The 14,400-nt window shown below is 38.1% G+C and overlaps 1 protein-coding gene across 10 annotated transcripts in view; it reads left to right on the forward strand.

The window, feature by feature from the left end:
• LOC144450451 (homeobox protein Mohawk-like) overlaps positions 1-14,400 on the forward strand; it is a 93,231-nt gene that overhangs the window by 51,482 nt on the left and 27,349 nt on the right. For 8 of the 10 annotated variants that reach the window (XM_078141060.1, XM_078141055.1, XM_078141056.1 and 5 more), the window contains one exon: positions 8,178-8,257. The exons of the other annotated variants lie outside the window; for them this stretch is intronic. The gene's annotated coding sequence lies outside the window, so the exon portion shown is untranslated. The remainder of the gene's footprint in view (positions 1-8,177; positions 8,258-14,400) is intronic. 10 annotated transcript variants of the gene reach the window in all.

Genomic DNA, 14,400 nt, shown 5'->3' on the forward strand with positions numbered 1-14,400 from the left:
CAAGGATTCTCACCATTACTCGACCGAGTTCTCACGATACATTGATGTTACTTTGCTTACGTTCACAAAAAAGACCAAGTGCATATACTGAAAAGGCGTCAAGTTGTGTATGAAGGTCATAGTCTCGTTATAGATTAGCAATACAGCTTCTAGTTTTACTTTATCACAGCGTAAATGTCAACCTTGAGGTATGAACACGGCACATTGACGATGTCTTGATTGTCGAAACGGCGTCTTAGTCGTCATCGCTAGTCTCATCCGATGCATCGTCAAATAATTGCTAATCTTTTCACAGTCGTTGAGTAGCGTCTTATCTTTGTCAGCAGTTTCTCTGAGATCCTACTATTAGAAAATAATCTCAAACTACCGATGTACAATACCGTTCTCATGTCATTCACACAACAATGACCCGCTTGTTAAAAACAGCTGGTAGGGTTCCTGTTATCAGCTGATGTCTTGTGGGGTGTCTTGTGTCGATTGGTTGATAGTTTACGATAGCTCGTAACGTTTATGTTATCACCACAGACGGTAAGGTTCACCGTTACAGTGTACATTTTGTAAAGAAAAGGATCGTAGACATACCACCCGTAGACCGCAACATTTACTAATACTACAAAACCGTAAACGGAACGGTATATTTTCCCAAGAGACTTTGTAAAGGAAACACCAACTTTACAATGTAACGCTCACTTTCAAAAGGAACACATTATTTTTTCCCAATGGCTTCGACTTAGATCCAATCCGATCACATTTCATGGCTGTACAGTTCAAGTTCAAGCAGTGAAGCCGACACAGACACTCCTTGTCTTGGTTCGTGTGTGTCCGGTAACTAGTTTCATTGATCGGCCGTCTGAAAGGGAGACAGAGCATGGCAAGAAGATCGTATTTCTCATGTTCAGGGATCTTCACGCTAATCAACTCGAGAAGATGATACAAACATGTAAACAGAATGGGGGACGTATCGAAATACACCCGTAATATTAGTCCAGAAAGATGGGTTGACGTTGCGTTAAGCCACACTGAGCTTAGTAGATGAAAGGAAAAAACTGGCCCGTAGCCCGTAGAGTAGTGTCTGGTCCTGCAGCAGAAACAGCACGAATACAGCCTTGAATTCTACTGCTGTGTTTTATGGCTGTAGGCTTTCATTCAACACCATTTCAACATCAACACTGTTTTTCCATTACTGAGAGATAGTGAAGGCATAAGTGTATAAATCTCCAACCAAGAATTCCTCGATCCAAGGTCATCAACATCTCATGACCTCTAGGCGATACTCTAGAATAAACTGTGACCAACGTCGTGTCGCATTTCATAGCGTAACCCTATTCCCTGGATGAACCCACCGTTTGGCAATAAATCCAACTTGACAGTAACCATGGTAACATAATTAACCCCTCCACTTACTCCGCCAACACTATAAACCCCTGTATTATGCATTCCAAGCTCCACAGAGTCTGTTCGAAGGCTGCTCTGTTCGCTCTCAACGTTGAATCATATAGATCAAGAATATTGAAACTATTAGATACATTTTAAGAATAAATGACCCGCATGCATATCTTGAAATAGAAAACTATCGACACGCAGATAATTTCTTTGCAAGTTGTATATTCGTACCTCTCCAAACATCGTTGTAAACCATTGCCTCTTTTACGGTACCGCCAAATTACTGACAGAATTTGACAAACTGCAACTACCTTTAGACACTATCAGATCCCAATTTTGAATAAAACATGATACTTTCTCGCGTGGTCGATGTCCAAGACGGTCTTCGGCTACCACTACAGAAATTTACACATATTGCAAGGTATTTACATCCAGAGGAGAATTACCCAGGTATCACTTCCATGTTCAGACATACATACAATCATGAATGGGGAAATGTGTTCACCATTTTTTGTGTTTACTTTATTAAAATCATTAGTCACCGTTCAATTATTTTATCTTTTAATTTAAAAAGTATTGAATGGTATTAAATTTATATGAAAATTTAAATTTACAATTCGGTCGCCACATAGATCATGGAGGAGACAATGACTTATTTTTGTGTTTTCTTGGGCTACTATAGTGAGTTGAGACGATTCACAGCAAGTGACATCACCATCAACCGGAAGTCACGTTTCGACGTCCTCCCATAATGTGTAAAACTAGTAGTTCTGTTATGTACATTTACCTTACAACACCTGAATCAATCAACATCATTACAGGTATCAACTATAAAGAAACTCAAAACAAAACAATAACTATTTTCTGTATTGAATCTGACGATATACTTTCTGGATCGTGTTGTTTTAATGACTACTTCGTAAAAAGACACAGGTTGGTTTTTATTAGAGTTAAAGATAACTTGTACATCCCATGTTTTTATGACTCGTTAATAATATGTTAGTAAGGAAGTTTTTTTAATGTGCTGGATGGACGATTATATGATGATCTACTAACCTTGTGAAAAAGATGCTGAACATAACATCACGTGATAGAAACAAAATTCGCAGCCTCTGGATAAATAAGTGGCAGTGACTTCAAACAGAATATATTGTGATCGGCTCCATAAACACGCCCTTTAAAAGTTAACAGTGTTGTTATATTGTTAGTTTACAATGTTCGCCACTGTTACAGGAATGTACAGTACCAGATAAATATCGCTTTGAAGCTTAGAGTCGTGAAACCAATTACAAACCCTTTGATATTTGTAAGGCCTTTGACTTTAATAACAGCTGAGTGAAAAATAACTTACACCTTACGTGTTCCCAAGGAATACATAGATATTCACCCAGTTGGTGGTGGTGATGGTGGTGGTGGTTGTTGTTGTTGTTGTTGTTGTTGTTGCTGTTGTTGTTGTTTTGCCAAGTTTCAGCAATCCGTGAATCATTGTAGCAGACAATACAGAAAATATTCAATATTTATACATTTTACTTTCTCCAAAATGATTTCAATTTGTCTTTAAATAAAATCGGGAAATTGTATTAGCTTGTACGTTAGCCGAGTTTTCATCTACAGTTAAGTTCATCGGATGTTTGTCAAATGACGATATTTTTCAGTTTTACTCGTTTCTCTTGTATAGGTAACTCGAAAGTAAAATTGTTTTGACATAAGCGAATGTATAGAAGATATCAACTTTTTTCGTTGGGGACGTGGTTGGGGTGGAGGTAATACATTACCCAAACTGTAAGGATAGAGACAGTATTTGTATCATCATCATTGTCAGGTTGTATAGAGGTTTCATATCTTGTCCTGTCAGCTACCAAATAAACTGGGTAACATCGTATATATCTTTGTCTACTTCCTGATACTCTGACCCTACATGTTTACAGAGACTGAATCGGACGCTGTGGGCACAGTCTAGAGCGGAAGGACATGTGCATGGTGTACTTTCCAAAGTTTTCCCACCACTCCAATTGATAGTGTACCCTAACATGTTATTTTTGTGTTCTTTACATTTTATTTTATCGCCTTACTCAATCTGTTTGGATTGTTATTTCGTTGAGTCAAGTTCATGGATTTCAAAATTTTCGAAAGATTTTTGATAAATTTTGGTGAATTACAGTCGTCTGTTCAAACAGTAGTATGTCAGCTGCAGTATTGTAATTGATATATACAGACAGTATGGTTGTCATTAGGTTGCAAATCTACTGTCAATTTTATGTGCGTAATTCGTAATTTTTAACTGCATGTGTTGTAAACGTGTCATATTGCAATAATTATTCGAGGTGATCACCTCCCATTGAGGAAGTGGACAGTTTCAGCTTGGGTTGATCTAAGGTGATGACCCTGGCCACTTGGCAAGGCTCTGTATTCGTCCCACAGTCCATGGTTAACGAGTCACCATTTAGCTGAGGTTAGCTGGTTGTGGATGTTTGGTGTTTGTGAGAAGTACGTACTGGGAGAAAGAGAGGGAGGGAGGGAGGGACAGACAGACACACACACACACACACACACACACACACACACACACACACACAGCCAGTCCAGACAGATAGACAGGCAGGCAGGCAGGCATATTTTGTCAGTCACGGACAGTCTTACAGATAGTCAGTCAGTCAGTCAGAGGCAAACAGACAGACAGACAGACAGTCAGTCAGAGGCAAACATACAGACAGACATACATACATGCATACACATACATACATACATACATACATACATACATACATACATACATACATACATACATACATACATACATACATACATACATACATACATACATACATACACGTGCATGTACATAGTGAGTGTGGCCTAGACTGATAAAAACATTCTCCATAAACAGTTGCAATAGACGACAAAAAGGACGACATTGACAAGACGGATGGAGACAGTTTGATGGGTAGATAGGAATACAGCAGTAGAAAGCAATAGTACAAGAAGAAATTCAACTTGTAAGTGTGAAGGTAGGCTAGATACTATGTATGGCTTCGAATTGAGAAGAGACTTGAAGCCACGGATAGCCTAGATTAGGATAGGGTATGGGACACAGTTCTATTATCATGGAGATACACGACCATGTCTGTTTGGTTGCCTTTGTACTATAGTATAACATGGTATCACGTCTTCAGTAAATTGAAATGCACACTGGTGTGTATCCCAACCATGTTGAAGCTATTAAACAAGGTTTATTTTTTCGTCATTTTGACCTCAGCCGGTTGTTTATCATCAAAACTGTACCCCAGTTGTGCACTGTAACACGGGTTCTCCATGCCACTTCCGTTCGTCTTGAATCGCTTCCAAGTCTTCCGGCTGATCTGACTGACAAAAATTGGACAGGGTGGTCCAGGACATAGATGAGGGGTATGGCAAATAGGCGAACGAACAGTGCCAATATACTGTCTGAATTGCGCCACCATCGTTGGAAGTTCAAATGAATTTCCCCGTACTCTTAAACTTACATTATCCTAGTATATGTTAAATAAATAACTATTTGTAAAGTACATGTCACGTGTTTAGAATCAGTAGCCTGCAATTTTAGTAGTTTTTCAATGCGTACAGTCGTTCTTAATCGTGGAAATGATTTACGACACTGTTACATTTACGAACATAGTTCAAACAAACACATACACATAAATACACACACATATATATTAAACTGTTTGCTAAAAAGTAAATATTACATGAATACATGTACCTACTTACACCCTCGGATCAACCATAGTGGTCTTAGCTCCAACATATATCATGTAATTGTCGTTTTCAACAACAAAGTGAGGTTAGGTCGGGTGGGGTGGAGAAGGTGTTGACACGACATTTACAATAATAGAGTATACCTCTGTCGTCAAAAAGTTAAACTGTCTGTTGATGTCGAATATAATACTTGTAGGGGACAACCGTAAATAAAAGTTAAACTGTCTGTTGATGTCGAATGTAATACTTGTAGGGGACAACTGGAAATATTGTCATATTCGTAGTAAAAGTATCTGTTATGTTTGCGACAGCGATAGAACTTCAGAATATCCACCATTCTTTGCGATAACGAAAAAAAAATATTCCGACTTTTGCTATTGCCCTATAATTTAAATTGTTATGCGTACAGACAACGCGTAGTTGTAAACAACGATCGAATTTTGGACTCATTTTACGTGTTCAACGGAACTATGCTTGAATATTTACAACAAAATTCTGGAATAGTTTGTTTGTCTAATTTCACCATAGAGTTCTTTGATTAAGTAGAACGATAAAATATCCCGAAGTATTCCCCGAGGTGTATGCCCGGAAGACAAACATGAAGCCCCGTCTGAGAAATATAAACGAGATAAAGATAAGTGTTAGGAGGCATGATTGATCGAGAGTGGGAGTAATGAGAGAGAGAGATATCTGCTCCCTTTCACCATTTGTTATTGTTTTCTTTAACAAGCTGTTCAAGCAGTGTTCTTGATTGATGTTACTTGTATTTTTCTCTCGACCTCGCGTTTCTACATCTTGCAAATATTTGCTGTTCGACTATGAAAAAACACACCGGTAACATTTAACACCGGTGGTGTCATACGGTATCAGACTTTTACTTTTTCTGTTTTCATGTCACAAAATCTGTGACCCCAATTACAGTGGAAACGCGATACCATAACTAAACTTTAAACGCATACAGTTCGTTCAACTGCTGCTGAAAGTAGCACCCTGTAAGTTCTGACACGTGATTGATATTAGCCAATGAGGAGAGAGGTACCTTGATATCGCTGCTTAGAAAACAATACCAGATATTCAATTAAGTCTTTTTCCCAGTGTTTGTTCAAGTTAGAGAAAAGTTTATTTTGAAAGGATCACTTGCCATAAATAGATGGAAATCTAGTGTCTCCAGACGATAAATAAAGTAGAAGGGACCTCGCAATGGGATTCTTTCAGTGTCAGCCAGTCTGGAGCACTTTGTTCTAACATCTAAGGTTACATTTCAAAAAAGGACCTTTTTTTCGTTTTCTCTGCGTCTAGTATCATATGACACACGAAAATAACATCAAATTGGTTTAAAGTAGAAATTGTAGCAATAATTGAATTCACTAGTGTAAGATATGTAGGAAATAGAAGGAATATTTGGGCAATTTGAATATTTATTCGAATATTAATCAAACCGGTTAATATTTGTCGGAAAATGTATTTAGAAAAATTTCTGAAAATAGTCTCAATAGAATATGACATGAAATATTGACACGTTCTACAAACATACCTGAACATACGGGTAACAGGGTGCATTACATATTATATTATGTATTATTACGATTCAGCGAGGCGGCCGTTTTTAATATGTAGTTCTCAAGACGCCGGAAATGACTAAATGTTCTATTTTAACACAGTGTGAGCCCAGGTTTATATATATTTCCGCCAGTACAATATTTACAGGTTGTACTGGTAGCTAAGAGTAAGACACGTTTTTGGAATTTCAGAAACTAATACATGTTGCACATTGTCTCTTTAATTAAAATATAACGATAGCATAACAAAACACATGCTACATAAATAAATAAACTTAGTAAGTGGAAAAACAGTGAGAATGTTGAAATGAAACATTTGTGTCTTAGGCATGCAGAGGTGTTTGGAATTTTCTATGAACGTTTGATGTTTTAAGATAAACATAGCAGCTTGAATGATGGCAACCTTTCTAAACTGGCTAAGGTCAAGGTCAAAGTTCGTAGTGAGACATGTCTGTTATTCAGAGCAGTGCAACTGACCCCCTTAGAGACCCCCTTAACCCCCCCCCCACTCCACCCGTCACACGCAATCAAACAAAACATGTGTTGTTAAGATAGCGTCATACTTAATCTCCATCGAATGTTTGTTTTAATTTTAGATGCTGCATGACATGTTTTATTTTCAATTAGTCATCTTATTCTTAAACCAGAGTATGTACTATAAATACCAGAACTGACACTTTTCCTACCGTACGATGTAGCTAAGATCACTATTTCCATCTTCAGATTTACACTAGCTATAACCAACGACAACTTAAAAAATAATCCATGTGGTTTTTGGATATTTCAGTGGTGATGGAATATTACTTGATGGACGTATGAACGTTGTAGTTCAGTAACTTCGTCGATGGGGGCCATGCATGCCCCAGACCCGTGTGACCGCTTGGTCGTGTGTGTTATCGGACGTAGATAACCAGTAACGATATAAACACTATCTAGTATTTTGAGAGTGATGTATGTATGCACAGTACACATATGAGTACTAGGAGTGATGGTATAGTTAGGGGTCATGAACTTAGTGACCTATGAACCCGTGATCCTAAATAGTGACAGTCTTGAAATTAGACACCTGTAAACTTAACATTTACACAAAGAAGAAAGTACTTCCCATTGCGTATTTAATGGTGTTCTTGGTGGCATGATGATGATGATGATGATGATGATGATGATGATGATGATGATGATGATGATGATGATGATGATGATGATGGGGTGGTGGTGGTGGTGGTGGTGGTGGTGGTGGTGGTGGTGGTGGTGGTGGTGGTGGTGGTGGTGATGGTGGTAACCACACTCGGTTGAATGGCGCACCACATCGAATTAAAGCCAGCTTACCGACCTGCCAGTCTTGCAAGATATCATCATTGACTATTTAGCAGGCTAGCCACGATTTTTAATTCCAACCAGTGCTTGATAGGTATTACCATGTCCTCACATATGTCTCCTGGGAATTCATGATATTAAGCAGGCCACACTAATAACAACTCTAACTCTATTGATCTATAGGTCGAGCTTCTATAGTGCCAGCGTGCTGAGACTTGGCTAAAGACGTCAGTAACAAGTCAACTTCTGACACCAATTAAAATGTAAGTTCTGTTTAAGGCAACTGTGACTTAATTCTCCAGTATATCGTCGTAAAAAATCTCCCTCTTTACGGTACCCAACCGTAGGATACAGACGTATATCGTCGTAAAAAATCTCCCTCTTTACGGTACCCAACGGTAGGATACAGACGTATATCGTCGTAAAAAATATATCTCTTTACGGTACCCAACGGTAGGATACAGACGTATATCGTCGTAAAAAATCTACCTTTTTACGGTAACCAACGGTAGGATACAGACGTATATAGCGTAGATTCTTCGAAGTTCATTTCCGTACACTGAAAGTTATCTGTTAATCGTCCAAGGTTGTCTTATGACTAGTCAATAATGAAAGTCTGTTGATGTACTTTGTAATATTTAGAAAAGAAGAATTCTTGCTCGAAAAACTACTTGAAATAACATTTCAAGTACAGTGCGTCACTGCACAAATCTGTGAAGAAAGCACGAATTATGAATTTTGCAAACATCCCAGTCTTTTGTGGCAGTACATGATGAAATGTTGATAATCTGTATTACCAGTGGGTTATGGAAACTGTGAAAACTAACCCCCCCCCCCGCCCAGCATAATCACCGACAGTTGATCTATTTGACTTAGAACACGGGAATATATTATCCTGTAACATTGAAATAAATAACGTTATCAACATTAAGGATATGTCTCGATATATAAAACTCAAAGGTTGAAGTTGCATACTTGGAAATTAAAATGTAACTTGCTTTTGATTAATGAAACCTATTACCTAATTTTTGGACCCTGGAGCGAACACTTCTAGTCCAGGCATTGTCCAGGGTCCACGACTTACTAAAACACAGACTATTTTTGACAACGTGTGCTTGTTTTTTATGGGCGAGTTCACGCTGTCCGTCAAAACCGCAAATAAATATCCAGTGGCATGTATCAAGAAGAAATTTCTCATATCTTAAATAGTTCACTAATGCAGAGACATTTCGCCCTCTCGAGTTTGCCACTCTCTGTACTGTGTACATCACTGCAGAGGTCATTAGCGGCTGAACATCACGATGACCCAAAGGTGACCTTGATTACGTAGACAATGTATGATGTATAGAGATATGCTACATGTGGTGTTACTTCCAAATTCGAATGAATTTACTGATGTCTTCCAGCCGGGGTGTTCGTGGCCAATCAAACACGGCATAGTTAAACGATTTAGCCAATACGACTCTGATACGGCTGTAGATAGTGAGGAACGAAAACAGTCGTTTTATGGTCAAGACGAACGATAGATAGATAGATAGATAGATAGATACTAAGTAGATAGATAGACAGACAGACAGACAGACAGACAGACAGACAGATATATATAGATAGATAGATAGATAGATAGATAGATAGATAGATAGATAGATAGATAGATAGATAGATAGATAGATAGATAGATAGATAGATAGATAGATAGGTTTGTAACTGTCTATAACGGAATATCATAATGTCCTAATGATAACCATTGAAGCATCGACGTATACCCTCAGTTTACTGGAGTGCATGCGTTGGGATACATGTACATGTATAGTATATGCATTGTGGGTACATGCATGGGGAGTACATACTGTCATGCGTTGGGGTACATGTATAGGGGGTATATGCATTGTGGGTACATGCATAGGGAGTACATACCATCATGCATAGGGGTACATGTGTGTTAACACAACGTTATTTACCTAGGAAGCTGAGTTTGTACTTGTTTTTGTTGAGAGAGGGGATATTGTTGCATAGTGTTCCACGACATGACGTAGTGAAGCATACTTAAATATTACATGGTATTTAGGCATGGTGATTTCTATGGTATAATATATATAATACACAGAGAGAGACAAACAGACAGACACACACACACACAGACACACACACACACACACACACACACACACACATGACAGTAAGGGAAAGTGTTTAGGAAATTGTTAAACTTGTGTTTTCCATATATTTTTGATTTGATATTTATTAGTGTTATCATTGACCGTGTGAAACATTCTTTATGAAAATATTGCCCCAGCATGATAAACATGTGGAAGTATTTAATATGATATACTTGGATATTACCGTTGGCAATGTCAAGACTAGATGACTTTAAATAACTGTAAATAACTGTCCACATGAATCAGGTTTATCATCGTCTAACTGTGCCTGTTTGGAAATTTCATGACATTTTGCATCAATAATTTTGTGATAAAGATAGAACACACCCAAGAACCCGAAGGCTGTAGAACATATGCGTGTAGTACTAGTACAACAGACAGTTGATATAGATCATAGGAGTAAGGAACAGAATGAACGATTACTGATGTTGACAAGCCTATCCCACGATTCTGTGTAGAATGGATACGTACCACGTGGTCCAGCTTGATTCAATCGTGAACAGACTCAAAACAGTTGTCAAAGTTACTTTTATTAATTTCCTTTACTTCACAAATATCTTTAACCTTTTTATTTATATTGTAAATATCGGTTATATTAACCAGCTGTAAATACTTACCATAAGTCCATTTAGGTGACGACTGATAATAATTTCACTACGATGCTTGCTTGTAAATATCTTAATTCTTTCCACAAGATCAAACGTGGAATTCGCTCAACTGATTCGCTCACTGATCTTTCGACACCTTACAGTGACTTTCCACGCCTACTCGTTACTATGCTGTAATTTCAAAGACAACCATTTGTTCATGTTTTCATTACACGTGTACGTGCTTCTTGGGTGTTTTTACCGACCAGCATACCATGCATATGTTACGTTTTAGTTTTTCAAACTAAATAATTGTCATGTTCTGTGAGCTTCTTAGGGTCAAAGGTTGCCCACATAATAACAGTATTGTAACTCGTGAAAGGGGATTATGCGAACAAGTTTGTGGCGATAAGCGCAAGTCAGTCCAAAACATGCATTGTTATGCGGTGGAGTATCTGAGGTACAGCCAGAGAAAAACCCAACTTTAGTTATTGTGTCTTCGGTTCTAGGTATGTAGTGGATAATTTATGACGTACTGTATTTTGCAGAAGAGCCCAGGAGGGAGAGTAGGGTCACTGTAAAATCTCTTGTAGGTAGTTGTCATTGAAAGTTTATGCAAGTCTCGTTACGATAGACTTTGTTTCTCCTGTTTCTATTTTTGGACAATGCTACAATGCCACAGTAGCGATTTATTGTCCGAGACAATGTGAAGTGAAAGGTCGGAAGCAAACAAGTCAGGCCAGGTGGTGGTAGTGGTGGTGGCCCGGGGTGGTGATGATGATAGTGGTGGTGGTGGTGGTGGTGGTGGTGGTGGTGGTAGTGGTTGTGGTGGCCCGGGTGGTGATGATGGTGGTGGTGGTGGTGGTGGTGGTGGTGGTGGTGGTGGTGGTGGTGGTGTTGGTGTTGGTAATAGTAGTGATAACACTATAATGGAACTATTGGTTGGGGTAATTATACCACAGCCACTCTTTGGGGGTTGTGGTGGTTAGAGATTACACTTATTTTTACAACCTACAAACAGGGGCTCTACTTGTCGTCTTGTCTTGTACCGATATACGTCAATATAATGTGTCCAAATCTGAACATCTTTCGCGCCTTCCACTTGAAGTGATGTATACGTTGAGGGCGCGTGTCTATATCACCCCGTACTACTGGTTCTCAAGTGTCTCATGGTGCATTATATGTATTGGTTTGAAAATAAGCAGAATTGTCAGTGAAATTGGAAATTGTGTCGAAATATGTTGCTTTATGGTATATGCATACGGAGTAATTAATTTCATAGCAATGGTGTTGATGCTAGGCGAATACTGGGCACCTGAAGGATCCTATTTGCAAACTTATTGTTTGTGTGTGTGTCACACAAATTATGTATTTTATTACAGATATGCATTGATTTTTCAATTGTTCGTATTATATGTTTGTATCATTGGTTTGGTTGTCCGGACAGTGGAGACAGTAGCTTTGTTATGATATTGTCTTTAACTGTCTTACGTCTGTCAGTGATATTGGGAATACCGAACATGAGTATCAACATTACCTAGCAACCAATAATTAAAGCGAGTTTAAGTCTGTAGCTTGAAATATGACGTAATCATTGTGACGTCATCGTTCGTGACGGTGACCGCAATGAAAGTGCAATGACTCGGCTCAGAAATAAACAATGTGGTCACATTTCATTGCAAATTCCAAATAAAGCCATATATATCGTGTTCATTTCAGATCTGTTTACGTCTACTTGTATAGTTTCCTGTGGTTTTACAAACATATTTGGATGGAGTTACAACATTTCAAGGCTTTAAGGGGTTCATTACCATGAAACCACAAGCAGAGAAAGTGCTCATAATAGCTACTGTAATTGTGTGGTCTTACTCACTAATTATTGACTATTTTATTAAACGGGATATTCCAGAACACCTACTGGTCCAAAGTAGCTTGTGGCTTAGACTTGATAATAAAGGGACTGACAGTGCACTTTGTCAAGTTAATGTAGTCCATTGACTTGGCTATCTGTTCTGGCGAACGACATTGTTACACAGGTCAGCGGCATAATGTTGAGGATTATAATTATACCAGTGACGGATTCGAACAACGTTATATCAAATAAGCGCATTCTCAATACACTTTATATAACTTATAAGGAAGGCTGACATGGAGTGAAATGTCATGTAAATATTACTAGCCATTTATCTTCTATAAGAAATATCCATATAATGCATAGAACTTAGAAGTTAGATAAATAAAATAGTTTTCTCTATACTGGCAGCATAATTGGTGAAGGTACTTTTGTATCTGTCCATTACAAGTCAGATGTACGTTATTTTCTTTGTATCCATCCATTACAGACAAGATTACGAGTCCATATGCATTGTTAGGTTGAATAGTAAAGTCTCTGGACTAAAGTCTATGGGATTCCAATTAACTAATATACTGTAGTATAGTATAGTATAGTACAGTACAATACAGTACAATACAGTACAGTACAGTACAATACAGTACAGTACAGTACAGTACAGTACAGTACAGTACAGTTATACTTCCATGGTTTTATATACCAACTACACCATACCGCTTAAAATATAAGCCAATAGGTAATCGTACAATAACAGTCTCTGTATATGTTTGCATTTGAAATTGACATTTTAACACCTCAGGCCAGCTGTCGGACCGAAACATTTGTCAACAAAATGTTTATCTATCGAATAGGGCACTTACAATTGTTTGTAACCTTCCGGAAGTGCAAACACGTTTTTGCAAACAGAGTATTGTTTCTTTAGCTTTGTGTATTTTAAGGTAATCCGCAAAAAAGGAAACATTTGATTAGTATGTAAAAATTGGCTACGGTTTGTAAACTCTACTTGTTGCTTTCGAGTATCGTTTAGTACTTATAAAGATTTGATTATACTAACAATGCCTCGCTATCATCAAAACTGGAAGCCTTTCAATAAGGCGTGGTCTCTCCATATTTTAGAAGAGTAAGCATCTTAGTAATTTCTCGCTACCTCAGATAAAATTCTTCCACCCAAGGTGAATCAGAACAACATTTCGCTTTAGGTCATCAAAATTGCAAGCAGCTTTTGATTTTAATACACTACACCATGGAGGTATAAGGGGAGATTTATACATCCATGACTACACACTTACTTCCCCTCCGACATAGCTAAGAGCCATATGAACTTGCCTCACATGGGTATGGAATTCTGATTACGGTGCCTAATTACATATGCCGACATCGTCAAGAGCTTTCTACCTTACAGGTACATTAGGTAGAAACAATAGGCAAACTATAGATACAGGTGCCCTAGTAACAGCAGCATAGATGATTGGGCACCATACCCAGAATTCCTTCCTCCTGTGTAGGGAGGTCGATCATATGGTTAATTTGAATAGTTTTATCTCCCATAGTTTTAGAGAAGTCACGTGATGTTGATGTGGAAGTGACGTTCCGTGACACACTGGACATAAACTATAAGGCTGCGATGACAAAATTAGCCTCCCCACCATTGTTTCCCTTCTGAGATCTTTTAGCAGAAAAAGTTATGAATATAAGCTCAGACCACTACTAGAACGTGAAAATATATTTTGTATTTGTAACATGACGTACGTCTAGTATTAAAAGTAGTAATGTACCACAAGTCTGGTCTTGTACCCTGTTTGTGCGTT

Source organism: Glandiceps talaboti, chromosome 20 (genome assembly GCF_964340395.1).
Source record: "Glandiceps talaboti chromosome 20, keGlaTala1.1, whole genome shotgun sequence".
Taxonomy (NCBI): domain Eukaryota; kingdom Metazoa; phylum Hemichordata; class Enteropneusta; family Spengelidae; genus Glandiceps; species Glandiceps talaboti.